The sequence below is a fragment of the Mustela nivalis genome, assembly GCF_964662115.1.
Source record: "Mustela nivalis genome assembly, chromosome: 2".
NCBI lineage: Eukaryota > Metazoa > Chordata > Mammalia > Carnivora > Mustelidae > Mustela > Mustela nivalis.
The window spans coordinates 99,241,319-99,267,953 of record NC_139021.1 but is presented as its reverse complement, the minus strand read 5'-3'; the positions used below and the strand labels follow the sequence as shown (position 1 = coordinate 99,267,953).

The 26,635-nt window shown below is 41.2% G+C and overlaps 1 protein-coding gene across 1 annotated transcript in view; it reads right to left on the bottom strand.

Moving 5' to 3' along the window:
- Window positions 1-26,635, bottom strand: part of TBCE (tubulin folding cofactor E) — a 61,642-nt gene that overhangs the window by 34,780 nt on the left and 227 nt on the right. Inside the window, exon 2 of the mRNA XM_082720740.1 lies at window positions 9,038-9,176. The gene's annotated coding sequence lies outside the window, so the exon portion shown is untranslated. The remainder of the gene's footprint in view (window positions 1-9,037; window positions 9,177-26,635) is intronic.

Below are 26,635 nucleotides of genomic sequence, written 5' to 3'. Positions count from 1 at the left end.
GCTTTCTGCTCAGGTCATGATCCCAGTGTCCTGGGATCAAGTCCCACATTGGCCTCCTTACTTGGCAGGGAGCCTGCTTCTCTCTCTCCCTCTGCCACTCTGCCTGCTTGTGCTCTCTCTGTCAAATAAATAAAATCTTTTTTAAAAAATAAAAATTAAAAATAAACTAAAAAACTTTAAAAATAAAACTAATCGAGAGAAAAGAGCTAGTGCATAATTTTGATGGTACAGATGAAAACACCTAAAATTTTGCTGAAATGAGTCAGAGAAAGACAAATACCATGATTTCACTTACATGTGGAATCTAAAAAACACCACAAACCAAGCAGAAACCAACCTACAAATAGAGAACTGATGGTTGCCAGAGGGGAGGGAATGAGGGGTAGATGGGAAAAATGGCTGAAGGGGAGTGGGAGGTATAGGCTTCCAGCTATGGAATGAGTAAATCGTGGGGGTGAAAGGTCCAGGGTAGGGAATAGTCAGTGGTACTGTAACAGCACTTTATGGTAACAGATGATAGCTACACTGTAGAGTTGTCCAATCTAACTATAGAGTTGTCCAATCACTACATTGTACACCTGTGTCAACTTTACCTAAACAAACAAACAAACAAAGACTTATTTTTTTTTCTTTAAGAGTTTATTTAGCGGCACGTAGTTGGCTCAGTCGGTTAAGCATCTGCCTTCAGCTCAAGTCATGAACCCAGGTCCTGGGATTGAGCCTTGCATCAGGCTCCTGGCTCAGTGGGAAGCCTGCCCCTTCCCCTGCTTGTGCACATGTTCTGTCAAATAATATAAAATCTTAAAAAAAAAAAAAAAAGATTTTATTTGAGAGAGAAGGGGGGAAGTGCAAGCAGGGGGAGAAGGAGTGGGAGAACCAGCCTCCCCATTGAGCAGGGAGCCCGACATGGGACTCGATCCCAGGACCCTGGGATCATGACCTGAGCTGAAGGCAGACACTTAACAGACTGAGCCACCCAGGCGCCCCTATGATCACCCCCTTTTAAAGAACGGACACACTTCACCTTAGGACTAATCTTCAAAGACTATAAACCAAGAGGTTAATTAGGACAGAGTTTTCCAATAATCTTGTTTATTCAGTGGCTTACAGAAACTCTATTTACCATAAAAGAATTCTATTCACCAGTAACATGATACGAATCAGAATTTGAGTTTAAAATGTATTTTATAAGAAAATGCTTTTACTTTTTAGAGATGCATGGTGAGGTATTCAGACATGAAATGCCACTATGCATATCACTTTATTTAAAATGCTTAGGCAGGGCGCCTGGATGGTTCAGTTGGTTAAGCATCTGCCTTCAGTTTAGGTCATGATCCCAGAGTCCTGGGATTGAGCCCACCCCACCCCCACCCCCGGATTGGGTTTCCTACTTAGTGGGAAGCCTGCTCTTCCCTGTCCCTCTGCCACTCCCCCTGCTTATGCTCTTTCATGCTCTCTTCTCTGTTAAATGTATAAATAAAGTCTTTAAAAAATAAAATGCTTAGGCAAAAAAAATTTTTATTGAATGAAGCAAATAAGGCAAAGTGTCAGCAATGTTAAACAGACATAACAAGTATATATAGGTGTTCCTTATACTATTCCAAATGCTACCTGACACTTAAAAAAAAAAAAAAAACATAGAAAGCAGAACCTTGGAGAAATGGCCGATTGTGGGGCAAAAAACGTGTTAGATAAACCCTTCACATATGATAGCTTCCTTATCAAATCTTAGTAAGGAAACTATCAAAAACCACTGGGTCACATCGAAAGTACTCAGGAGGCAATCTGAAGGGGGTCCTTCTGGCTGAATCTGGGACAGTCTGAGCATCAATAAGGATAACAGAAATGGACTAAAACAGATAAAATGTGTTTAAACCCATGACTTTATAAAGATTTTTTTTTAATTCATTGGTTTTCTAAGTCAACCAATTCATTTTTATGAAGACAAATAAAAGGAAAAAATCCAACATTTATCCTGCCTTTCAATCACCCAGTTACTTGGAAAGAAACTAATTAACATAGGGAAATTTTCCACAATATACGCAGTCCATCAGAAGAACAATAGAAGAAAATTATTAGAATTTCACCATTTGACCACCCCAAATAACGGACATAAACCATGTTCATCTAGAGCTGCTAACATCACAAAAAGAGATACAACCAGACATTGTGCGCCTCCTGACTAAAGAATGCATTACCTACAGAGTATTTGTACCAAAAAAAGAGATTATCAAACCTGAATCTGATAAACCCTATATACAATTACCAATGTACAGGAAACGTAGAGACACAAATACATGTTAATGATATCACATGGAGGTAATCAGACGAATCTAGAACATGAGAAGTTTTAGAGGACAAAAAACAATTTTTTCCAACAAATTGCAAGGAAGAAAAAAAGGAACGTAGAAGATCATTCTAGGAAATCCTATATCCAACTTATAGGAGTGCCAGAAAGAGAAAACAGGTAAAATGGAAGGGTAAACATTATCAAATATAATCTTAGAAGAAAATATTTCATAACTGAAAAGGTACATGTGACCTCAATTAAATAGGCTTAACCAAGAAAACACCTACAACCAATCAGTGAAGAAACACCCACAGCTGGACACTTTGGTTTTTCATCATAAGCCCTTAGGCACTATATTTTATCATGCTCATGTATTATTTTAATAGGTACTTTAAAAAAACAAAGGAAACACAGCAACGAGGCTTCAAGAATGGCCCGGAAGATTAATTAGCAGTATTACTAAATGAAACTATAAGAAAATCTTGTTATATTTAAAAACAACATCCTCGGGCGCCTGGGTGGCTCAGTGGGTTAAGCCGCTGCCTTCAGCTCAGGTCATGATCTCAGGGTCCTGGTATCGAGTCCCGCATCAGGCTCTCTGCTCAGCAGGGAGCCTGCTTCCCTCGCTCTCTCTCTGCCTGCCTCTCAGTGTACTTGTGATCTCTCTCTGTCAAATAAATAAATAAAATCTTTTAAAAAATAAATAAATAAAATTAAAACAACATCCTCCAAGACCTAAAAAAAAAATCTGCTTCTTTTGTCATGGAAAATTATACTAATCCTCTAAAACACAAGAAAAAAATGAATCTGAATTCTTGTGATGAGCCTCAGAGATGTGCATGATAGAGTCAGACCCTTGGCAAGTTCCAGGTTAGAAGCTGGAATCTGTGGGGCTGGAAATTGGTAAGAAGATGTGAAGAATGGAGAAAAATACTAAAAAAGATCAAGGGCAGACTTCTGACTTTGCTGAGTCAGCTGTTCCCTGATGAACTTGGATTGCCATTATTTTTTTTTTTTTAAGATTTATTTATTTATTTATTTGAGAGAGACAGTGAGAGAGAGCATGAGCTAGGAGAAGGTCAGAGGGAGAAGCAGACTCCCCACGGAGCCCGATGCGGGACTCGATCCCGGGACTCCAGGATCATGACCTGAGCCGAAGGCAGTCGTCCAACCAACTAAGCCACCCAGGCGTCCCTTGGATTGCCAGTATTTGCTTCAATAGGTGTCAACGCATTTCAACCACTATTTAAGATCAATAAACTGAGTGCAGAATACAAAATACCTCCATAAGAACTTAAAAGCAATATGTTTCAACTATTTTTTTTAAAGATTTTATTTATTTGACAGAGAGAGATCACAAGTAGGCAGAGAGGCAGGCAGAGAGAGAGAGAGGAGGAAGGAGGATCCCTCCTGAGCAGAGAGCCCGATGTGGGGCTCAATCCCAGGACACTGGGATCATGACTGAGCCAAAGGCAGAGGCTTTAACCCACTGAGCCACCCAGGCACCCCTCGACTATTTTATTTTAAATTAACTTGTTACTACAGGATAAATGGAACCCAAGATACTATAGGGCCATTTAATTTAGTCACTCTATACAGGTTGACAATAATACCAGATTTCAGTTACCATAAAATGTATTACAAAACAATAAGGGCAAAGAACCATGAAGATAATCACTGGAGAGAAAATAAAAATACAATGTATATATTGATTGATCTACAGCAACTCCAAGTATATGAATATGAGAATATCGAGTAACAAATATCTGATTTTTAAGCATACAGATGTATATTAATAAAAGGTCTACTGGTAGTATTTCATTAATTAAATAAGTTAATCACTTAAATCACATGAAACAAATTTAGAAAAAGTGCTTCCTCACTCCCACATTCATGAAACAATTCTAAACAGACTCTCCAAACACAGTTATAACATTAGTGTCTGACTATCATCCCCCCCACACACAAATTTATTATCCTACAGTTCTGGAGGTCAGAGCCTGAGGACAGTCTCATTGGTCTAAAATCAAGGCATTGCAGGGGCGCCTGGGTGGCTCAGTTACTTAAGTGTCTGCCTTCGGCCCGGGTCACGACCTTGGAGTCTCCGGTCAAGCCCCGCATCGGGTTCCTGCTCAGAGGGAAGTCTGCTTCTCCCCTCTGCCCCTCACCCCACTCTCATGCTCTCTCTCTCTCTCTCTCTCTCTCAATAATAAAATCTTTAAAAAATAAAATAAAATCAAGGGGTTGCAAAGCTGTGTTCCCTTCTGGAGGCGAGAGAGGAAAACTCATTGCCTTGCCTTCCCCAGCTGGTAGGGGCTGCACACACTCTTCGGCTTCACGACCCGATTCCATCTTCAACGCCCACAGTGGCCAGTCAAAACTTTCTCACGTCGCTGCTCTCCTGCACTGTCCTCTTCTACCTCTGCTTCGATAGATCCTTCAGATCACACTGAACCCACCTGGATAATCTCCCTATCTTAAAGTCAGCTGATTAGCAAGCTTAATTCCACCTGCAACCCTAATTCTCCTTTGCCATGTAACCAAACACAATGCTCCCAGCTCCTTGGGGCATCTTTGTTGGAAGGGGAGGAGTACTTTTCTACCCATCACAGCATATCCTCTTTATTTAAACACTTTTTTAAAAACTGCATATGGGGGCACCTGGATGGCTCAGTCAGTTAAGCATTGACTCTTGGTTTCTGCTCAGGTCATGGTCTCAGGGTCGTGGGATCAATCAAGCCCAAGCCCAAGTCCAGCTCCGTGCTCAGAGCAGTCTGTTTGAGACTTTCTCTTCCTCTCCCTTTGCCCCTCCCACCCCACACTCATTCACATGCTCTAAAATAAATCTTTAAAAAAATAAAAATTAAAAAATTAAAAAGCCTGCATGTGATGCTATCTCAGGATATCTCGATTTCCAACCCAAGCCATTTGTAAAACATTAGAAATGCCCTATTTCTTTCTTAAGTAAATTTTATCTACCACAATAGCTAACACTATATGCACCAGGAACTGGTCTAAGCGCTTTAAACACCTTCATTTATTTAATTATCACAACAACCCTAAAATTTACACCCAGTAAAGCAGCTCCAGGAGTAATTACTGAATCTGTGTTCAATTTCACTGCATCTTTGTACCAATTCCACCTGTTGACTTCTGAAAAAAACTCAAAAGTCACACCAGTTGAGGTAAAGTCCTACAGAATGCCCCCAAACGATGAGATAATTAATAGAGTGAATACACAGTAGCTCCTTCTTCACAGAATTATAATTTGAGGGGGGGAAATTCGCCTGATCATACATACATGAAGGAATTGTCAAACTCACAAGCAATTTAATAAATGAAAATAATATGTACCACTTCATAGTCACTAAATTACCATGAAATAGCTTCCATTTGCATTACTGGATCTGTGATGGGCCACTCCAACCTGCCTTTAGAAATTGAGACTTATTCCCACCAGCTGCTGGGCAAACCAGCCTCTGGCAACTAGCCCTCAACTATGAACCCACTTTCAAGAACTGTTTCCACTGGAGAAAGTGCCTGGCACACCCGCTTCCACAAAACCCAGTGACAGATCATCACAGGTGTAAGTGCCCCGCCCCTCATCTCAGCTAGGAAAATCTCTGAAGGGCCACCCTACCTTCAGAGTTCCCACACGGTCAGGTGGAACTTATGTTCAGACTGTATCACAGGGGCACCTGGCTGGCTCAGTCAGTGGAACAGGCAACATTTTTTTTTTTTTTTTTTTTTTTTTTTGTAGTTCAAGTTAGTTAACACAGAGTGTATTATTTGTTGCAGGGGCAGGATTTAGTGATTCATCAGAATTGCATTGCACAGAACACCCATTACATCAACTGCGCTCCTTAATGCCCATCACTCAATTACCCTATCCTCCCCACGTCCCCTCCAGCAACCCTCGGTTTTTTCCCTATAGTTGATCCTTTTATGGTTTGCCTCCCTCTCTGTTATTTTATTTTTCCCTCCCTTCCCCTATGCTCATTTGTTTTATTTCTTAAATGCCACATGAGTGAAATCATACGGTATTCATCTTTCTCTGACTTATTTTGCTTAGCATAATGCACTCTAGTTCCATCCACATCACTGCCAATGGCAAGCTTTCATTCCTTTAGATGACCGAGTAATATTCCATCATGTGTGCATAACACACACACACACACACACACACACACATCTTCTTTATCCATTCCTGCATCAATGGAAATCTGGGCTCTTTCCATAGTTGGGCTATTGTGGACACTGCAACTATAAATATTAGGGTGCACATGCCCCCTTCAAACAACTATGTTTGTATCCTTTGGATAATTACCGAGTAGTGCAATTGCTGTGTCATAGGGTAGTTCTATTTTTAACATTTTGAGCAACCTCAGTATGAGCATGTAACTTTTTTTTTTAAGATTTTATGTATTTATTTGCCAGAGAGAGAGAGAGCACAAACAGGGAGAGCAGTAGGCAGAGGGAGAAGCAGACTCCCACTGAGCAAGGAGCCAGATATGGGACTTGATCCCAGGATCATGACCAGAGCTGAAAGCAGATGCTTAACTATTGACTGAGCCACCAAGGCATCCCACAAACACACAACTCCTGATCTCAGGGTTGTGAGTTCGAGCCCCACGTTGGGTGTAGAGATTACTTAAAAATAAAGTCTTAAAAAAAAAAAAAGTGGGGGACGCCTGGGTGGCTCAGTTGGTTAAGCGGATGCCTTTGGCTCAGGTCATGATCCCAGCGTCCTGGGATCGAGTCCCACATCATGCTCCTTGCTCAGCAGGGAGCCTGCTTCTCTCTCTGTCTCTGCCTGCCACTCTGTCTGCATGTGCTTGTTCTCACTTGCTCTCTCTCTCTGACAAATAAATAAATTAAAAAAAAAAAAAAAAGTGGGACACCTGGGTGGCTCAATGGGTTGGGCCTCTGCCTTCAGCTCAGGTCATGATCTCAGGGTCCTGGGATCGAGCCCCGCATCGGGCTCTCTGCTCAGCAGGGAGCCTGCTTCCCCCTCTCTCTGCCTGCCTACCTCTCTGCCTACTTGTGATCTGTCAAATAACTATATAAACTCTTTAAAAAAAAAAAAGCTTCTTCAGAGGAAAGAAAACTAAAAGGCAACCTATGGAATGGGAAAAGATATTCACAAATGACATATTTGATCAAGTGTTAGTATCCAAAATATGTGAAGAACTTCTACAACTCAACATACAAAAAAAAAAAACCAATCCGATTAAAAAATGGGCAGAAGACTGGAATAGACATTTCTCCAAAGAAGAAATACCAATGGCCAAGAGACACATGAAAAGATGTTCAACATCACTCAGCATCGGTGAAATGCAAAACAAAACCACAATTAGATAACACCTCACACCTGTCCAAATGGCTAAAATAAAAAATACAAGAAATAAGCACTGGTGAGGATGTGGAGAAAAAGGAACACCCGTGCACTGCTGGTGGGAATGCAAATTGGTGCAGCCACCGTGGAAAACAGTGTGGGGAGGGTTCCTCAAAATATTAAAAATGAAATTACCATACGGTCCAGTAATTCAACTACTGGGTATTGATCCAAAGAATATGAAAACACTAATTCGAAAAAATATATGCACCCCTATGTTTACTTCAGCATTGTTTATAATAGAAAATTATGGAAGCAGCCCAAGTGTCCATCAAATGATGAATAATAAAGGATAGTGTATGTGTAGACACACACACACACACACACACACACACACACACACACACACAATGGAATATTACTCAGCCATAAAAAAGAATGAAAGCTTGCCATCTGCAACAACATGGATGGGGCTAGAAAGTATAATGCTAACCAAAATAAGTCAGTCAAAGGAAGAAAAATACCATATTATTTCACTAGTATATGAAATGTAAGAAACAAAACACACTAGTAAAGGGGAACAAAACAAAAACAAAAAAAACAAGAAACAGACTCTTAACTACGGAGAACAATCTGATGGTCACCAGAAGAGAGGTGGTGGGGGGTGATGGGTAAAATGGGTGAAGGAGATTAAGAACACACTTATCGTGACAAGCATTGAGTAATGTACAGAACTGCTGAATCACTATACTGTACACTTGAAACCAATATAACAATGTATGTTATCTGTACTGAAATTTAAAAAATAAAAATAATTAATTTTTAAAAGTGGGTTAAAGCCTCTGCCTTCGGCTCGGGTCATGATCCCAGGGTCCTGGGATGGAGCCCCGCATCAGGCTCTCTGCTCAGCAGGGAGCCTGCTTCCTCCACTCTCTCTCTGCCTGCCTCTCTGCCTACTTGTGATCTCTGTCTGCCAAATAAATAAATAAAATCTTAAAAAAATAATAAAATAAATATGTACCAGATAATACGTGAAAAAAGGTATCACAAAATTGTATGCCTATCAATTTAAACTACTCTAAATATATATACACATAAATCAATGACAAAAGAAATTTCCAAAAATTCTTAGTTTTTGAGGTTAGGATATGAGAATTCAAAATTATTACTTGTTTAAAGTTTACTCAGAAGATATTTTAAGATTGAATTAATATAAAATGGCAACACTAAATAAATAGATAAGTCTAAAATTAAATAAAAACATAGATACTACAGGATTCTGTTACTGAAACCAAACAATTGTATGTAGAAAGCATCTACAAATTCGTTGTTAATTTCTTCAAAACAGATGTTACAAACCACTAGAGAGAAGCCTGCAAAGAAAGAACTCTAAAATAAACAAATGCACACACAAACATACCTGCCACAGGAGGGACAATACCAGAAAAACGCACTGTTGCATGTTCTCCATTAACCTCAACTCGTCGACCAATGACATCTGATGTCAAAGTGTCATTCATTATAACGTAGCCAGAATCCAAAATATGAGATCTAGGAAGAATATTATAAAAAATTAACAAGAATTAATACAGATTTTAAAAGTCCTTTAAAAATATTTTTTAAATTTCATTGAGATAATTCTTTTTTTTTTTTAAGATTTATTTACTTATTTATTTGACAGACAGAGAGATCACAAGTAGGTAGAGAGGAAGGCAGAGAGAGAGGAGGAAGCAGGCTCCCTTCTGAGCAGAGAGCCCAATGCGGGACTCGATCCCAGGACCCTGAGACCATGACCTGAGCCGAAAGCAGAGGCTTAACCCACTGAGCCACCCAGGCACCCCTCATTGAGATAATTCTTAAGGTCAACACTCCTGACCAATTTGGTCTTCATATTTTGGTGAAAAGAAGGACTGACAGATATATGTGCCATATTCTCATAATTTGATTTTACTTTACTTTCTAACTGTATTTTGGTAACATATTTTTCTAAGTTTTGTTTAACTCTAGTTATCTCACATCACATAACTTGTCTATTCTGTCATTTACTGAAGAGGCTGGAAGGAGAGGAGAACAGAGACAGGGGGATAAAAGTGATAGAGAACAGGAAAAGAAAAAGGGCAATATGGGCATTTTTGTCTCTTCAGTAAGGGAGAAAAACCCAAATCCATAGATACATGAAGCAACACAGAGAATGAACAATAAATTAAAAAATTAAACTCTAGGGGCACCTGGCTGGCTCAGCTGGTGGAGCATGCAGCTCTAAAAATACAGAACCCTAAAATTAAAGAGAAAGAGAAGGTCTTAAAGGGAGACTGAATGAAAAGTATTCCCAATTTAGGGATAACTAGATCCAACTCCTACTTCACAGGAAAGCGGAAGACCGAAGAATCATATTAGATGACATTCCCAGGCTGTAGTCTGCAAAAATCCAGACAGGGGGATCCCTACTGTCACACAACTCCATTCCTTCAACAAATAAAACGCAAGGAGAAAAAGAAAGGCATGGAGATCCAGAGAATGAGTGGATTAAAAGAAACTTAAGAAATATGTCAACCAACTGCAATATATGGACTTTATGTGGATCCTAATTTTTAAAAACCGTAAATAATTTTAAAGTAAAAGAAATGAGGATACTGAAAATTTGAACTGACGAGATTTGATATTAAAGAATAGCTTTAAGATTCAGTGAAATCCTGGGGTGCCTGGGTGGCTCAGTGGGTTAAGCCTCTGCCTTCGGCTCAGGTCATGATCCCAGAGTCCTGGGATCGAGCCCCATATCGGGCTCTCTGCTCGGCAGGGAGCATGTTTCCCCTCCCAACCCCCGCCTGCCTCTCTGCCTACTTGTGATCTCTGTCTGTAAATAAATAAATAAAATCTTAAAAAAAAAAAAAAAGATTCGATGAAATCCTTATCAAAATACCAATCTTGTTTTTCACAGAACTAGAACAAATAATCCTAAAATTTGTATAGAACCACGAAAGACCTCAAACACCCAAAACAATCTTAAGACAAGCCTGGAGGTATCACAATTCCAGATTTCAAGTTATATTACAAAGCTATAGTAATCAAAGGTCCTGGCACAAAAATAGACACATATCCCAATAGAACAGAAATAAACCAACACTTACTATGGTCAATTAATCTATGACAAAAGAGACAAGAGTATACAGTGCAGAAAAGATAGTCTCTTCAACAAATGGTGTCGGGAAAATTGGAAAGCTACACACAAAAGAATGAAACTGGACCACTTTCTTATTATACCATACACAAAAATGAACTCAAACTACATAAGACCTAAACTGAGTCCTGAAACCACAAAACTCCTAGAAGAATACATAGGCAGTAATTTCTTAGACATTGACCCTAGCAACATTTTCTAAATATGTCTCCTGAGGCAAGGGAAACAAACGCAAAAATGAACTATTTGGGACTACATCAAAATAAAAATCTTCTGCACAGCAAAAGGAAAAAACAAATCAAAAGGCAACCTACTGAATAGGAAAAGATATTTGCAAATGACATATGCAATAAGGGGTTAATATCCAAAATACATAGAGAACTTATAAAACTCAACACCAAAAATACAAAAAATCCAATTAAAATGGGTAGAGGACTTGAATCAGTATTTTTCTGAAGAAGACATACAGACACACACAGATGGCCAACACATAAATGAAAGGATGCTCACCATCACTCGTCATCAGGGAAATGCAAATCAAAACTACAAATGAGAGACCACCTGACACCTGTTAGAATGGTTAGCATCAAAGAGACAAGAAATAACAAGTGTCAGTAAGGATGCAGAGGAAGAGGAATCCTCGTGCACTGTTGGTGGGAATGTAAATTCGTGCAGCTACTATAGAAAACAGTATGGAGTGTCCTCAAAAATTTAAAAATAGAATTACCATATGACTCAGCAATTCCAGTGCTGGGTATTTACCCTAAGGATATGAAAACATGAGTAATTTGAAAAGATGTATGTAATGTGGGAAACAAAGGCAAAAGAAAAATTAAATTTCCTTACTACTTAACAACCCCTTGAAACAGGCAGAGTGACATACCTCTAGGGACTCAACTGCCCCAATGTTAATACTTTGCTAAGGGCAAAAGGCAATCTTAGCCTGACCCCCAGGATCCTGTAAGTCTACTTTAGCATATTAAAAATTCCTTTGGAAACTTCCTTTATCTGTACCCCCCAGGATACCTACTGGCTATCATCCTCCAAGCATATGATCTACCAATATACATTTGAAGGATCTCATGAACAAGGTTTTAGCAAACTGTAAAAAATGACCTTATCCTAACAACAGCTAGCCCCTCAAGGTCCTGAAAACCTTGGTTCCAAAATCCTTAGATTTACAATATCCCTAACCCCCTCCAAACCTGAAAGTATATAATCAGCTACTCCTCATGACCCCAGTGCCACTCTTTCTGCTCAAGGGTCCTGTCCCGTGCTTTAATAAAACCACGTTCTGCACCAAAAACACCTCAAGAATTCTTTCTTGGCCATTGGCTTCAAGCCCTATCTTTCCTACATCATATGCACCCTGTATTTATTGCAGCATTACTTCTAATAACCACGAGGTAGAAGCAATCTACGTGTCCTCTGATAGATGAATGGATAAGGAAAAAAGGTGTGTACACACACACATACACACAAACAAATATTATTCAACCATAAAAAAGGATGGGATTATGCCATTTCGACAACAAAGATGGATCTAGAGGGTATTAAGCTAAGTGAAATAACTCAGACTGAAAAAGACCAATATCATATGATTTCACTCAGGTGGAATCTACAAAAAAACAAATGAATACACAAAAAGCAGAATCAAACCTTAAATACAGAGAACTGATGTTTGCCAGAGGTGAGGGGGATTGGGTGGGTGGGCAGAATGGGAGCTATAAGCTTCCAGTTATGCAATGAGTAAGTAACTGGAATAGGAGGCACAGTACAGGGAATATAGTCAATGATACTATAATAGACTTCTGTGGTGACAGATGGTAGCGGCACTTGTTGTGAACATAGCATAATGTGTAAAGAAACTGAATCACTATGTTGTAAATCTGAAGCTAAAGTACCACTGTGTATCAACTATACTCAAAATAATTTTTAATAATAAAGATTCAAATGTAAAGAATTTAAATGTTTAAATTTAACTTTAACTATGCTAAAAAAAGTTTTCACTAGTTTTAAATGGCTTTTTCAATTTTCATTAACATGTACAATTTTCTTACAATTGGCTCAGTGGGTTAAGCCTCTGCCTTCAGCTCAGGTCATAATCCTGGGGTCCTGGGATCGAGCCCCGAATCGGGCGCTCTGCTTAGCGGGAAGCCTGCTTCTTCCCCTCTCTCTGCCTGCCTCTCTGCCCGCTTGTGATCTCTCTCTCTGTCAAATAAAAAAATAAAATCTAAAATAAATGAATGAATGAATGAAATAGATATGGGGGTGTCTGGGTGGCTCAGTCATTAAGCATCTGCCTTTGCCTCAAATCATGATCCGAGCATCCTGGGATCAGCCCCACCTTGGGCTCTCTGCTCAGGGGGAAGCCTGCTTCTCCCTCTCCCACTCCCCCTGCTTGTGTTCCCTGTCTTGCTGTGTTCCTCTGTCAAATAAATAAATAAAATCTCTTAAAAAAAAAAAAAGATATAGATATATAATCTGTTCTACTTCTTTAATAGCATAAACATTTTTCTATATAGCCACGGAGTCATATTAATCTCTTTAATGTTGACCTGTAGATACCAAAATTTAATCATTTCCCTGTTGATATATGCTTCCATTGTTTACTATCTCAAAGAAAACAACTAAAAACATCTTCACTTTTAAATTATTCTTGTCCTTTGAAGTATTTCCTTGGGAAAAATTCTTGAGACAGTTATTCAAAGTAAATAAATATATTTAAGATTCAAGAAAGCCATGCCCAAACCATCCAGCCAAAGGAAAAGTTAAATACTGACACTGAGACTAAGAGAAAATCTATTTGTTTACTTGTTTATGTAAAGTCTTATGAATTTCCATGAAGAATTTTCAAACCAGGTCTTCTCTATGCTATATTTGTACAACAATTTATTTTTCAAGTAATCTCTATACCCAGTGTGGGGCCTGAATTCACGACCCCCAAGATCAAGAGTTATATGCTGACTTAGGCACTCCTTGTGCAACTAATTTTGAAGTTGGACTTAACACATCATAACATTATGTGTAAATGTAAGACTTTACATTTATATATTCTTTTTTTTTTTTAAGATTTTATTTATTTGACAGAGAGAGATCACAAGTAGGCAGAGAGGCAGGCAGAGAGAGAGGAGGAAGAAGGCTCCCTGCTGAGCAGAAAGCCCAATGCGGGACTCGATCCCAGGACCCTGAGATCATGACTTGAGCCGAAGGCAGTGGCTTGACCCACTGAGCCACCCAGGCGCCCTACATTTATATATTCTAAACACAGAATAATCCAACATTATCTCTCCTAGTTCTGTCCTAATTTTTATAAGATCAAGGATAAAATATGTGTGTATGTAAATATAAATGACCCACGTATATATGACCTAACCAAAGAAAGAACTCATACAAACTGTGGGTAAAATATTTTTTAGTTACAAGCTCTCCTATTACCCAGTTCACAAGCAAGAATGTCATGAGCTTTGTGTATGTCATGAGCCCCCCCCGAAATTAAACCCCGTCAGTCCCAGAGTATACTGTCAGAGGGGTGGGGTGGGGGAAGGGGTTGCTTCACTTTTTAACTTACACACCTCTCAGTCATATGAATATATTTGGAAGGAATAGCTGTTATTTGTTCTATTAACAATAATGAGGAGGGAGGAAAGGAAAGATGATGAAAAGCGAAAGGAAATAATGCACTGTTCTCTGCAAATTTCCCTGGCTTGCCAGGGAATTACGATCCAAAAGACAGACAAAAAAAGGTAAATTTAGCCAAGACTCACTAAACTCTTCCTATCTCCTTGGGATTATTACTTTTCCAAATGTTCACAAGACATCTTTCCCAGAAATTCTAGTTCCCCTTGTTTGTTACTCTTTAAAGAGTATGAACAGGAATTTTTTGCAATCATTTTTGCCAGTTTTTCATAAAGTTCTAAATGTAATTTCTCTGGAATGCAGACTAATTCAAAGATGTATTCATCAGAGGGAGAGAGGGAGAGAGCACATGCATACACACATGCACACACACTCATGAGTCGGGAAGCAGAGGGAGAGGGACAAACAGACTCCCTGCTGAGCAGGGAGCCTGTTGAGGATGCAGGGCTCAATTCCAGGACCAGGATCATGACCTGAGGCAAGGGCTTAACTGACTGAGCCATACAGCCATACAGCCATAGAGTCTGGAGAATGCAGACTAATTGAAAATGGCTAAATGCCATCCTCTCTTTTTATCTTCAACATGTTTTCTAACCAGACTTTTTTTTTTTTTTTTTTTTTGGACAAGACAGGAAATCATTCTCCATAGAAACAAGAAAAGATAAGAAATTGAATCAATCTGCCACTTTTCTGTCCTCTCTTATGCTACATTAAACATATTTTTAAAAGACGAAGCAAAGCTGCCAAAATATTAACAATCATTAAATAAAAGCAACGACTATCTGGGTGTTTCCTATGTTTCAAAATATTCAGGATTTAAAGTTAAAAGACATATACTACTACACCCAAGAAGTACACTTTCTTGTACTACTTTTTAGTCCAGATCAATCCCAAAAGCTTCTTTTCTTGTCTTCACATTTTTTCCACAAGTTGATTTCGAAGTTCAACTTTACTGATGTTTTTCTTTTTCTTTTTCTTTCTTTTTTTTTTTTTTTAAGATTTTATTTATTTATCTGACAGAGAGAGATCACAAGCAGGCAGAGAGGCAGGCAGAGAGAGAGGAGGAAGCAGGCTCCCCGCTGAGCAGAGAGCCTGTCGGGGCTTGATCCCAGGACCCTGAGATCATGAGCTGAGCCGAAAGCAGCGGCTTAACCCACTGAGCCACCCAGGCGCCCCTCTTTTTTTTTTTTTTTTTTTTTTTTAAGATTTTACTTATTTATTTGACAGACAGAGATCACAATTAGGCAGCGAGGCAGGCAGAGAGAGAGGAGGAAACATGCTCCCTGCCGAGCATAGAGCTCAATGCGGGGCTCCATCCCAGGACCCTGAGACCATGACCTGAGCCAAAGACAGAGGCTTTAACCCACTGAGCCACCCAGGCGCCCCTACTGATGTTTTTCTTAAGAAGTCTGTTCAAGTGTCTGGAAGTCACTGGTTAGGCGGTCTCTTTTTCCATTTCATCCTTGTATTTTTCTTTTTCTTTTTTTAAAAGATTATTTATGTATTTATTTGACAGAGATTGAGAGAGAGAGAAAGGGAACACGAGCAGGAGGGGTGGGAGAGGGAGAAGCAGGCTTCCTGTGGAGTGGGGAGCCTGATGCAGGGCTCGATCTCAGGACCCTGGGATCATGACCTGAGCCAAAAGCAGACGAGCCACAAAGGCACCCCAATCCTTGTATTTTTATAGGCACATCTTTCTCACTTAATTTTTTAAAAAGATGACACTCAAAGAAGTATAAAAGGAATACACTGAAAGCTTCCTTTCCACTCCTGCTAGTCATTATCTCTTCCTGCTGGCAACAGCTTTATTAGTACCTTCTATATACTTCCTTACCTATTTTAAGCTTATTCACACCAGTATTTTTCTTCTTTCTTTACACAAATGGTACCATACTACATATGTGGTTTTGTTCCTTACATTTTCATTCAATAATATAACCTGGAAATTTATCTACAGCCATGTCAGGAGCTTTTAAATTTTTTCTGGCTGCATAGTATTTGTATAGATACAGAGTGATTTAACCAGTCTTCAAACTGATGGACTTCGGTTACTCCCAAGTATAGATACAGAGTGATTTAACCAGTCTTCAAACTGATGGACTTCGGTTACTCCCAAGTTTTTGCTATTACAAATAATACTGCAAAGACTAAACCTGCTCATTTATTTTTTTATACCTGTGCAAAAATATCTGTAGAGGGGCACCTGGGTGGCTCAGTGGGTTAAAGCCTCTGCCTTCAGCTCAGCTCATGATCTTAGGGTCCAGGGATCGAGTCCCGCATCTGGCTCTCTGCTCAGCGGGGAGCCTGCTTCCTCCTCTCTCTCTATCTGCCTGCCTCTCTGCCTAATTGTGACCTCTACCTGTCAAACAAATGAATAAAATCTTTAAAAATATATATCTGTAGTAAATTCTCAAAACAGGTTTGCTAAGTCAAAGGGTATGTGCATTTTTAATGCTTATAGGCATTAACAAATGTCCCTTTTTAGTGGCTGTACCAATTCACAGTCCCAGCAGCACTCTTTGAGCCCCTGTGTCATCACACTGTCCTTCACAAAATATTAACACAATTTTGGTTGTCAGTCAGACAAGTGAAATACACATTTTATTTACATTTTCTTTTACGAAGAAAGCTGAGCATCTCTTCATTTTGATTCCCTTTTCCATGAACTGTTCATATCCTTTATCCATTTTCCTGTTGGTTTACTGATCTTTCTCATAATGTTTTTAAAATCTAAACAATTTCCTGTATGTTCTTCATGATGAGGACTACATAATTCCTCAAATAAAATATTTGAAAAGAACTAAAAGGAAGGACACAAGCAGGTACTTTGCAACCATGTTCACAGTGCTATTATTCACAAAGACCCAAGAGATCCAAAAGATGGAACTAACCCAAATATCAATGTGGTGTATGCATACAATATTATTAAGCCTTAAAAAGAAAGGAAGGGGCACCCAGATGGCTCAGTGGGTTGGGGCTTCTGCCTTCAGCTCGTGATCTCAGGGTCCTGGGATTGGGCCCCGCATTGGGCTCTCTGCTTCCCCCTCTCTTTCTGCTTGCCTCTCTGTCTCCTTGTGATCTCTGTCAAATAACTAAATAAAATCTTTAAAGAAAAAAAAAAAGAAAGGGAATTCTGCTTCATGATACAACATGGATGAACCCTGAGGACATCCCGTTAAGTGAAACAAGCCAGTAAAGACAAATACTGTATGATTCCACTTAAAAGTACCTAGAGTCATCAAATGCATAGAGAGAGAAAGTAGATTTGTGGGTGTCAAGAGCTGTGGAAGGGAGAAAGTGTTGTTTAATGGCTAAGAGTTTCAGTTCTGCAAAATGAAAGGAGTTCTGGAGACAGATGGTGGTGATGTTTGTACAACGATGTGAATTTACTTAACACTACTGAACTGTAGTACTACTGAACACTACTGCACTGTTCAAATGGTCTGGGGTGCCAGGCCGGCTCAGTCAGTGGAGTGTGCCACTCTTAATCTCAGGGCTGTGAGTTCAAGCCCACTCTGGAGGTAGAGATTACTTAAAAATAAGATCTTAAAAAAAAAAAAAAAAAAGGGACGCCCAGGTGGCTCAGTGGGTTGAGCTGCTGCCTTCGGCTCAGGTAATGCTCCCAGGGGTCCTGGGATCAAGTCCCGAATCGGGCTCCTTGCTCAGCAGGGAGCCTGCCTCTCTCTCTGCCTCTGCCTGCCTCTCTGCCTGCTTGTGTGCTTTCTCTCTCTTTCTGACAAATAAATAAATAAAATCTTAAAAAAAAAAAAAAGACGCTCAATGTTATCTGTATTTTAGTGCAACTTTAAAAATCAGAAATTTATGGGCACCTTGGTGGTCAGTTATTAAGTGTCTGCCTACAGCTCAAGTCATGATCCCAGGGTCCTGGGATGGAACCCTGCATCTGAAAGCCTGCTTCCTTCCCCCTCTCCCACTCCCCTTCCTTATGTTCCCTCTCTCCCTGTGTCTCTCTGTGTCAAATCAAAATCTTTTTTAAAAACTTAATTAATAAAAAACTTAAAATATTTTAAGTTTTGTAGAGTTTTGATTTGCTTCAGCTTTAATTGGGACACCGGGTCATGAAATCCAACCCCTCATCTGGTTCTGCACTCAGCGTGGAGTCTACTTGAGATTTTCTCTGCCTCTCCCTCTCCCCCTCCGCCTCCACCAACCCCCATCCCCACCCCTCTTTCTCACATGCACACTTTCTCTGAAATATATAAATAAAATCTTAAAAAAATAAAAAGATGGGAGGGAATATATCTAGGTGATCAAGTCATGACCACCAGAAATTCAGACTGAAGGGAGATCAAGGTTAATATCTGGTATTAAAGGATTCAAGAAAACATAGATGGCTCCCAAAGACTGGGAACAGCACAATAAGGGACAGTCCAAGTGAATGTTTCTCAGAAACCCAAAGACTGCATCTGGGAGGCCTGGTCAAAGAAACAGTACAAGTCATGCAACTGGGAATCAGGGCCAACTAACAAGAACAGAGTGAGACCTCACTCTCACCTGGTGGTTGGAGCACTGGGCTGACTACCTGGGCAGCACCTAAGTCCATAGGTTTTCAAGGTATCCCCTAAAGATATTCACTAACTTCTCACTGAAACTGTGCGTATAGGCCAAAAAATCAGTTGGATTAGAGCACCTGTGATCAGAGATATTTCATATCACATTATGGATATTTCAGATATCTCAAGATATTCTTTATAAGCATCGCTATTTCAAAATTACAGTATTAGACCTGCCACTAGATTTTTGTCATTTAATGTTAATGAACACATGATTACAATTTTTATGTCTCTTTTTTTTTTTTTAAAGATTTTATTTTATTTATTTGTCAGAGCGAGCGAGAGCCAGCACAGGCAGACAGAGTGGAAGGCAGAGTCAGACGGAGAAGCAGGCTCCCTGCGGAGCAAGGAGCCCGATGCGGACCTCGATCCCAGGACGCTGGGATCATGACCTGAGCCGAAGGCAGCTGCTTAACCAACTGAGCCACCCAGGCGTCCCAATTTTTATGTCTCTTGACATAAAAACTTCATTTCACATAACTGGATTTCATCTGAAATCCTTATATATTTTCTATTTCCCCCCAAAATTTTTATTTAAATTCCAGTTAGTTAACATATATTGTAACACTAGTTTCAGGTGCAGAATTTAGTGATTCAGCATTCCATCCAAACATCCAGTGCTCATCACAAGTGCCCTCCTTAATCCCCATCACCTATTTCACCCATCCTCTCACCCACCTGCTGGTAACCATCAGTTTGTTCCCTATAATTAAGAGTCTGTTTCTTGATTCTCCTTTTTTATCCCTCCCCCATGTTTGTTGGGTGTCTTAAAATACACAAGTGAAATCATACGGTATTTGTCCTTCTCTGACTTGTTTCACTTAGGGTTATACTCTCTAGCTCCACCCACATGGTTGCAAATGGCAAGGTTTCATTCTTTTTTAAGGCTACATAATATTCCATTGTATGCATGTGCCCCATTTTATCCATTCATCAGTTGATGGACATTTAGGCTCTTTGCATAATTTGGCTCTTGTTGATAATGCTGCTATAAACATTGGGGTGCATGTACCCCCTTTTAATCTGTATTTTTGTATCCTTTGGGTAAATACCTAGCAGTGCAATTGCTGGATCATAGGGTAGCTCTAGTTTTAACTTTTTGAGGAATCTCCACACTGTTTTCTACAGGAGCCACACCAGTTTGCATTCCCACCAACAGTGCAAGGGGGTTCCCCTTTCTCCACATCCTCACCAACACCTGTTGTTTCCTTTGTTGTTCATTTTAGCCATTCTGACTAGTATAAAGTGATATCTCATTGTAGTTTTGATTTGTATTTCCCTGAAGGTGAGTGATTTTGAGCCTTATTTCATGTAAAAATGTCTATTCATATCTTCAGTCCATTTCTTAACTGGATTATTTGGGGTTTGGGTGCTGAGTTGTAGAAGTTCTATATGAAATGCTATGTGTTTTCTATATTTAAAAACACCTTAAGGCACCTGGGTTGCTCAGTCAGTTAAGTGTCTGCCTTTGCCTCTAGGTCATAATCCTAGAGGTCTGAGATCGAGTTCCATGTCAGGCTCCCTGCTCCACAGAGAGCCTGCTTCTCTCTCTCTGCCCCTCCCTCCACTCGTTCTCTATCTCACTCTTTCTCAAATAAATAAATCTTGAAAAAAAAACCTTTAGGGACGCCTGGGTGGCTCAGTCAGTTAAGCGTCTGCCTTCAGCTCAGGTCATGACCTCAGGGTCCTGGGACAGAGCCCCACTTCAGGCTCCCTGCTCAGCAGGGAGTATGCTTATCCCTCTCCTTCTGCCCCTCCCTCGCATGTGCTCTCTCTTGCACTGGCACTCTCTCAAATAAATAAATAAAATACAAACAAACAAAAAACCCCAAACATTTTAAGGGTGACTGGCTGCTCAGTCAGTAGTGTGTGTGACTCTTGATCTTGGGGTTCTGACTTCAAGCCCTACGTTGGGTATGGAGATAACTAAAATCTTAAAAACAAATTCTAAGGTGCTCACAAGATTTATCAGACTGCTAAAGGGGTCTTTATCCTTGATAAAGAAGCAAATTAAATTTGAGGGCATGAGAGGAGTTTGGTGGTAAGTCTTCAACATATAGCACATGCTTTCCTTTTCTTTATCTTAGCTGCACAATATCCATTCAAAATGCTAATAATTTCTTTAATTCTTCTAAGAATTCTTCTAAAAATGACTATTATTGTTTAAGAGTGGAAGAATCTTGGGTGCCCGGGTGGCTCAGCTGGTAAAGCAACTGCCTTCGGCTAAAGCAACTGCCTTCGGCTCAAGTCATGATCCTGGAGTCGTGGGATCGAGTCCCACACAGGGCTCTCTAATTGGCAGGGAGTCTGTTTCTCCCACTGACCTCTCTCCTCTCATTCCCTCTCTCTCTCTCCCTCTCAAACAAATAAAGTCATTAAAAAAAAAAAAAAAGGTAGAAGAATCTTAACCTGGGAAAGCACCTAGCAGAGACCTAGAGCTCTATCTATACTATCGAAACGGTTCTCACCTATTTTTTGCCTTTTCAGCTAGCTTCCCCTGCGGGAAGTGTACTCTCTTGGCTTGGTGGCCTGTCACTCATCCACTGGAGGAGTGGACACACACGACGGCCAATATGATGACTCCACACCTCCATTTCTGGCATATAGCAACTGGTCCATATGTAAAGATCCTAACCCAAAGAGAGTCAGTCTTTTAGAAAATAACATGGGCTCTTGAAGACAGGATCCATCTCTCTCTTTCCCTAGACCTTAAAACAAAAGGACCACTTAAACCTGGAATAGCTGAGAGGCACCTCTGCCACTATTTGGAAAAATTTGTCTGAAAGTAAGGCCAGAAAGGGAAGTGGAGGTGATCCAACTATGCCTGAAGCCTTTCATTAGCCCAGTTAAATGAAACAGTAGTCTTTCTTTTGTTTACATTAGTTTGAACACAGTTTCTTTCTCCTAGGACTGAAAGAATACTGCAAAACACCTAAGAATTAAGATATTTGTTCCTATTTAACATAATTTGGACATTATATGCAGCCAGGCTACTGGAGAGAAATTCGACTTTGTCCACTACAGAACAGAATGGGACACGGGATAATCTAATCTCTCTGTGTCTCAGTTTCCTCATCTGTAAAATGTAGATAGTATTAGGACCTACTCCATAGATGTTGTGAGAATTAAATGAGTTTTTATGTGTAGAAGTGCTCAACATATACAGTCAATGTAGTCATTAAGATCTCTTAATGATTAAGATCATTAACATCATAAATTAGAGATTCTATATTTAGGTAAGGGGAAATATTCCATAAATCAAAGAACTATATCACATTCAGAATAACAGTAGCTGATATGGGGAAGTTTAATTTCAATAAGCTGGGGCACCTGGGTGGCTCAGCTGGTTAAGCATCTGCCTTTGGCATAGGTCATAAGCCCAGGGTCCTGGGATTGAGTCCTGTATCAGGCTCATGCTCATCTCTCTCTCTCTCCCCCTCCCTCGTGCTCATGCTATCTCTCTCTCTGAAACAAATAAAATCTTTTTAAAAAAATTACCACCCAGGGGCGCCTGGGTGGCTCAGTTGGTTAAGCGGCTGCCTTTGGCTCAGGTCATGATCCCAGAGTCCTGGGATGGAGTCCCACATCGGGCTCCCTGCTCAGCAGAAAGCCTGCTTCTCCCTCTCCCTCCCCCTCCGCCTGCTGCTCTGCCTACGTGTGCTATCTCTCTGTCAAATAAATAAAATCTTAAAAAAAAAAAATTACCCCAAAATGTTACAATTCCCAAGTATTTAGCCCATTTTTTTTTTAAAAGTAAGCTCTACCCCCTATGCAGGGCTCAAACTCACAACTCTAAGACCAAGAGTCACATGCTCTACCAACTGAGCCAGCGAGGTGCTTGCATTTAGCAGAATTTTAAACAAACCCATCTGCTGTTCTTAAAAAAAAAAGTTTTTAGTTGTAAAATACACATAAAATTGATCATATTCACCATTTTTTTTGAAGATTTTATTCATTTGACAGCACAAGTAGGCAGAGAGGCAGGCAGAGAGAGAGAGGAAGGGAAGTAGGCTCCCCGCTGAGCAGAGAGCCCAATGTGGGGCTCAATCCCAGGACCTCGAGATCATGACCTGAGCCAAAGGCAGAGGCCCTAATCCACTTAGCCATCGAGGCTCCCCCATCTTCACCATTTTTTTTTAAGATTTTATTTATTTATTTGCCAGAGAAAGAGAGAGAGAGAGCAAGCACAGGCAGGCCAAGTGGCAGCAGAGGCAGAGGGAGAAGCAGGCTCCCCGCTGAGCAAGGGGCCCGATGTGGGACTCGATCCCAGGACGCTGGGATCATAAACTGAGCCGAAGGCAGCCGCTCAACCAACTGAGCCACCCAGGCGTCCCCATCTTCACCATTTTTAAGAATACAGTTCAGTGGCATTAGATATAGTCACATTGTTGGGCAAGCAATTATCAAAACTTTTTCATCCAGCCAAACTGAAGCTCTATACCCATTAAACAACTCCCATAGCCCTTCCTCCCCAGCCCCTACCTTATGTTTTTATGAACCTGACTACTCGAGGTATCTCATGTCAGTGGAATCAAACACTATTTGTCTCTGTGACTGGCTTACTTCACTTACCATGTCTTGCTGTCCTTTTATGCTAAATGTCAAAGCCTGTCTCCCAAGTTTTACTACAACCTGACAGTAAATTCTTAGCCTTCACATACTGAATTATCTCACGAAATTTTTTTTTTAAAGATTTTATTTATTCGACAGACAGAGATCACAAGGAGGCAGAGAGGCAGGCAGAGAGAGCAGGGGAAGCAGGCTCCCTGCTGAGCAGAGAGCCCGATTCGGGGCTCGATCCCAGAACCCTGGGACCATGACCTGAGCTGAAGGCAGAGGCTTTAACCCACTGAGCCACCCAGGCGCCCCTCACGAAATTTTTTTTTTAAAGATTTTATTTATTCGACAGACAGAGATCACAAGGAGGCAGAGAGGCAGGCAGAGAGAGCAGGGGAAGCAGGCTCCCCACTGAGCAGAGAGCCTGATGCGGGGCTCGATCCCAGGACCCTGAGATCATGACCTGAGCTGAAGGCAGTGGCTTAATCCACTAAGCCAACCAGGCGACCATATCTCACGAAATTTTAAGTAGGTCCCCCAAAAAGCTTTAAGCATTTCCTAAGAGACTAAAGGCACTCCTCTCTAAAACACCAATGTGCAAAATCTATATCAAACCCACAATTTTTGGGGCGCCTGGGTGGCTCAGTGGGTTAAGCTTCTGCCTTAGGCTCAGGTTATGATCTTAAAGTCCTGGAATCAAGCCCCGCATTGAGCTCTCTGCTCAGCAGGGAGCCTGCTTCTCCCTCCCCCTCTGCCTGCCTCTCTGCCTACTTGTGATCTGTCAAATAAATAAAATCTTAAAAAAAACCACAATTTTTATAACAAAACTGTATGAATAAGAATAAAATTAATCACTAACTTTGTGCCCCTTCTTTATACACTTTTAAATACCAGCAAATCTCCCCAAACCACTCTTCCACAAATTCATCCCAGCACTCCTAATAATTGGCAAACTATAATGTTTCTCCTTTCAGGCAGACCCTAATTACTCTCTGGGTCATATATTTTTTTTTTAATTTAAATTCAAGTTAGTTAACATACAGTGTATATTTAGTTTCATTCTCTGGTCATATTCATTTCACTCTTATTGTCTGCCATATTGTTTTCTAGTGGACTCTTGTATTTTCCAGCAAAATGCTAAAGTAGGGAAAGTATCATACACTTTAAAAAAAATAAAGTCTGACGTGCTAAGTATACAACAAATATTCTATTAAGTGTATGATAAACTGACTTTAATAAATCAATCAGAAGAGGCACCTGGATGGCTCACTGGGTTAAGCACCTACCTTAGACTCAGGTCATGATTTCAGAGTCCCAGAGAGAGCCCCTGCTCAGTGGGTGCTTTTCCATCTCCCTCTGACCTCCCCCTTACAAGCCCCCTACCCCTGCTCATGTTCTCTCTCAAGTAAATATCTTAAAAAAAAAAAAAGTCAAAAAGAAAAAATCAAAACCACCAGAAAATAGTAACAACTCTAGTTTTATTGTTGAACATGTACATCTTACAAAAATAAGTATAGAGATGATCCAAGAAGTTGTTTAAAATCAGACAAAGGTAAAACAAAGGTAAAAACAATACTGTGCGGCGAGGTTAAGATTTACTTAAGATTGAATTAGATTCAATTAAGTATGCATTGCTAAATTAAAAATTAAAAGGTTAGCCCTGTAAGTATAGAGTACCAGAGTAATATTATCTTCCAAGGAAACACAGAAGAAAAAAATGAAAAGAGAAAATACACAAGGTCAAACCTCAATCCAAAAAAAAGGCAAGAAAAGAAAGCACAGAAGTACCAAGTGTAAGATGGTACTTCTTCCACAGTTACATTATAGAAAATCCAATCCATTCCTTCCAATCCATTCCTTCCAGTTACATTATAGAAAATCCACGGGGAGCAGACACTGCGTTAGACACCAGGAATACAGCGGTAAACAGAACGTACAAAGATGTCCTCGCGCAGTTTCCAACCCAGCGGGCAAGCCCCGCGGGTCCGACGAATGAAGAACGCACCGGGCGTGTTAAACCACGGCGAGCACAACGGGGAGGTCCGGGAAAGCCGCGTCGGGGAGACCGGCTGCGATGGCGGTATACCCATAAATGAGGGAGTTAGGGGACTAAACCGGGTGCACAGATGCGGGGGAGAGCAGTTCAGGCAAAGGAGCCCCAACTGCAAACACCCCGAGGCCGGGCTGTGCCTGAAGAGGCCGGAGGGCGGGGCAAAGAGCAGCGGTAGCTTCAGCTCTTACCCTGGGTGTAACGGGAGTCCTCGCCGGACTTCGGAAAGCAGGGCAACCCCCTAAGGAGGGTCGCCTTAGATGCTGGGATGAAAAGAGGCTGGAAGAACAGCGGACGGGTTAGGGGGCCGGCAGCAGCCCGGGTGACAGGGCTGCAAACCGGCGCAGAGAAGTGAGAGGCCCGGGGTCTGACAATCTCGTGATTCGCCGCCGGATTACACGCGCGGCGCGAGGGTGACGGGCGACTCCGGAGGTCCGCGCCTGAACAACACCTCAGTTACGACAATGAGTTACAAACACCGGACGGTCAAAAGGCAGAGTCTGTCGACCTGGGTTTTTAACGTCCCCAGCAACGTGCTGTGTGTGACAGCGGAGACAAAGGTGAGAAGTGAAGGGATGGGGACGCTGGGACGAATCTCAGACGGCAGCGCCCGCTGGGCCGCTGTCACACACGAAGTCGCCCTCCCGGTCCTTCGTCCCCGCTGTCTCCGTCCTGCAGCCCGGGGCCAGAGAGCCCCGACCTCTCCACCAGACGCGGCCCCCGCAGACAGGGACGTCACGCCCTCCCGCGGACACCCACCACCCAGGCCCATCCCCAGCGGCCGGCAATGGAACTTCTCCAAAACGCTCCAAGTTCGGCGCCTCCTTCACGTTACCTCCCCGTCACAGACGCTAAATGACGGGAAGTTCGGGGCCATTTCTCTCACCGGAGCCATCTCCCCTCCTCCCAAGTCACGCGCCACCACACAGTGCTGGGCGGCGCGGCCCACCCGCCCCGTCGCCCGCGGCCGACGCCGGGCCCCCACCCGCCCCGACTCCTTTCCGGCCCGCAC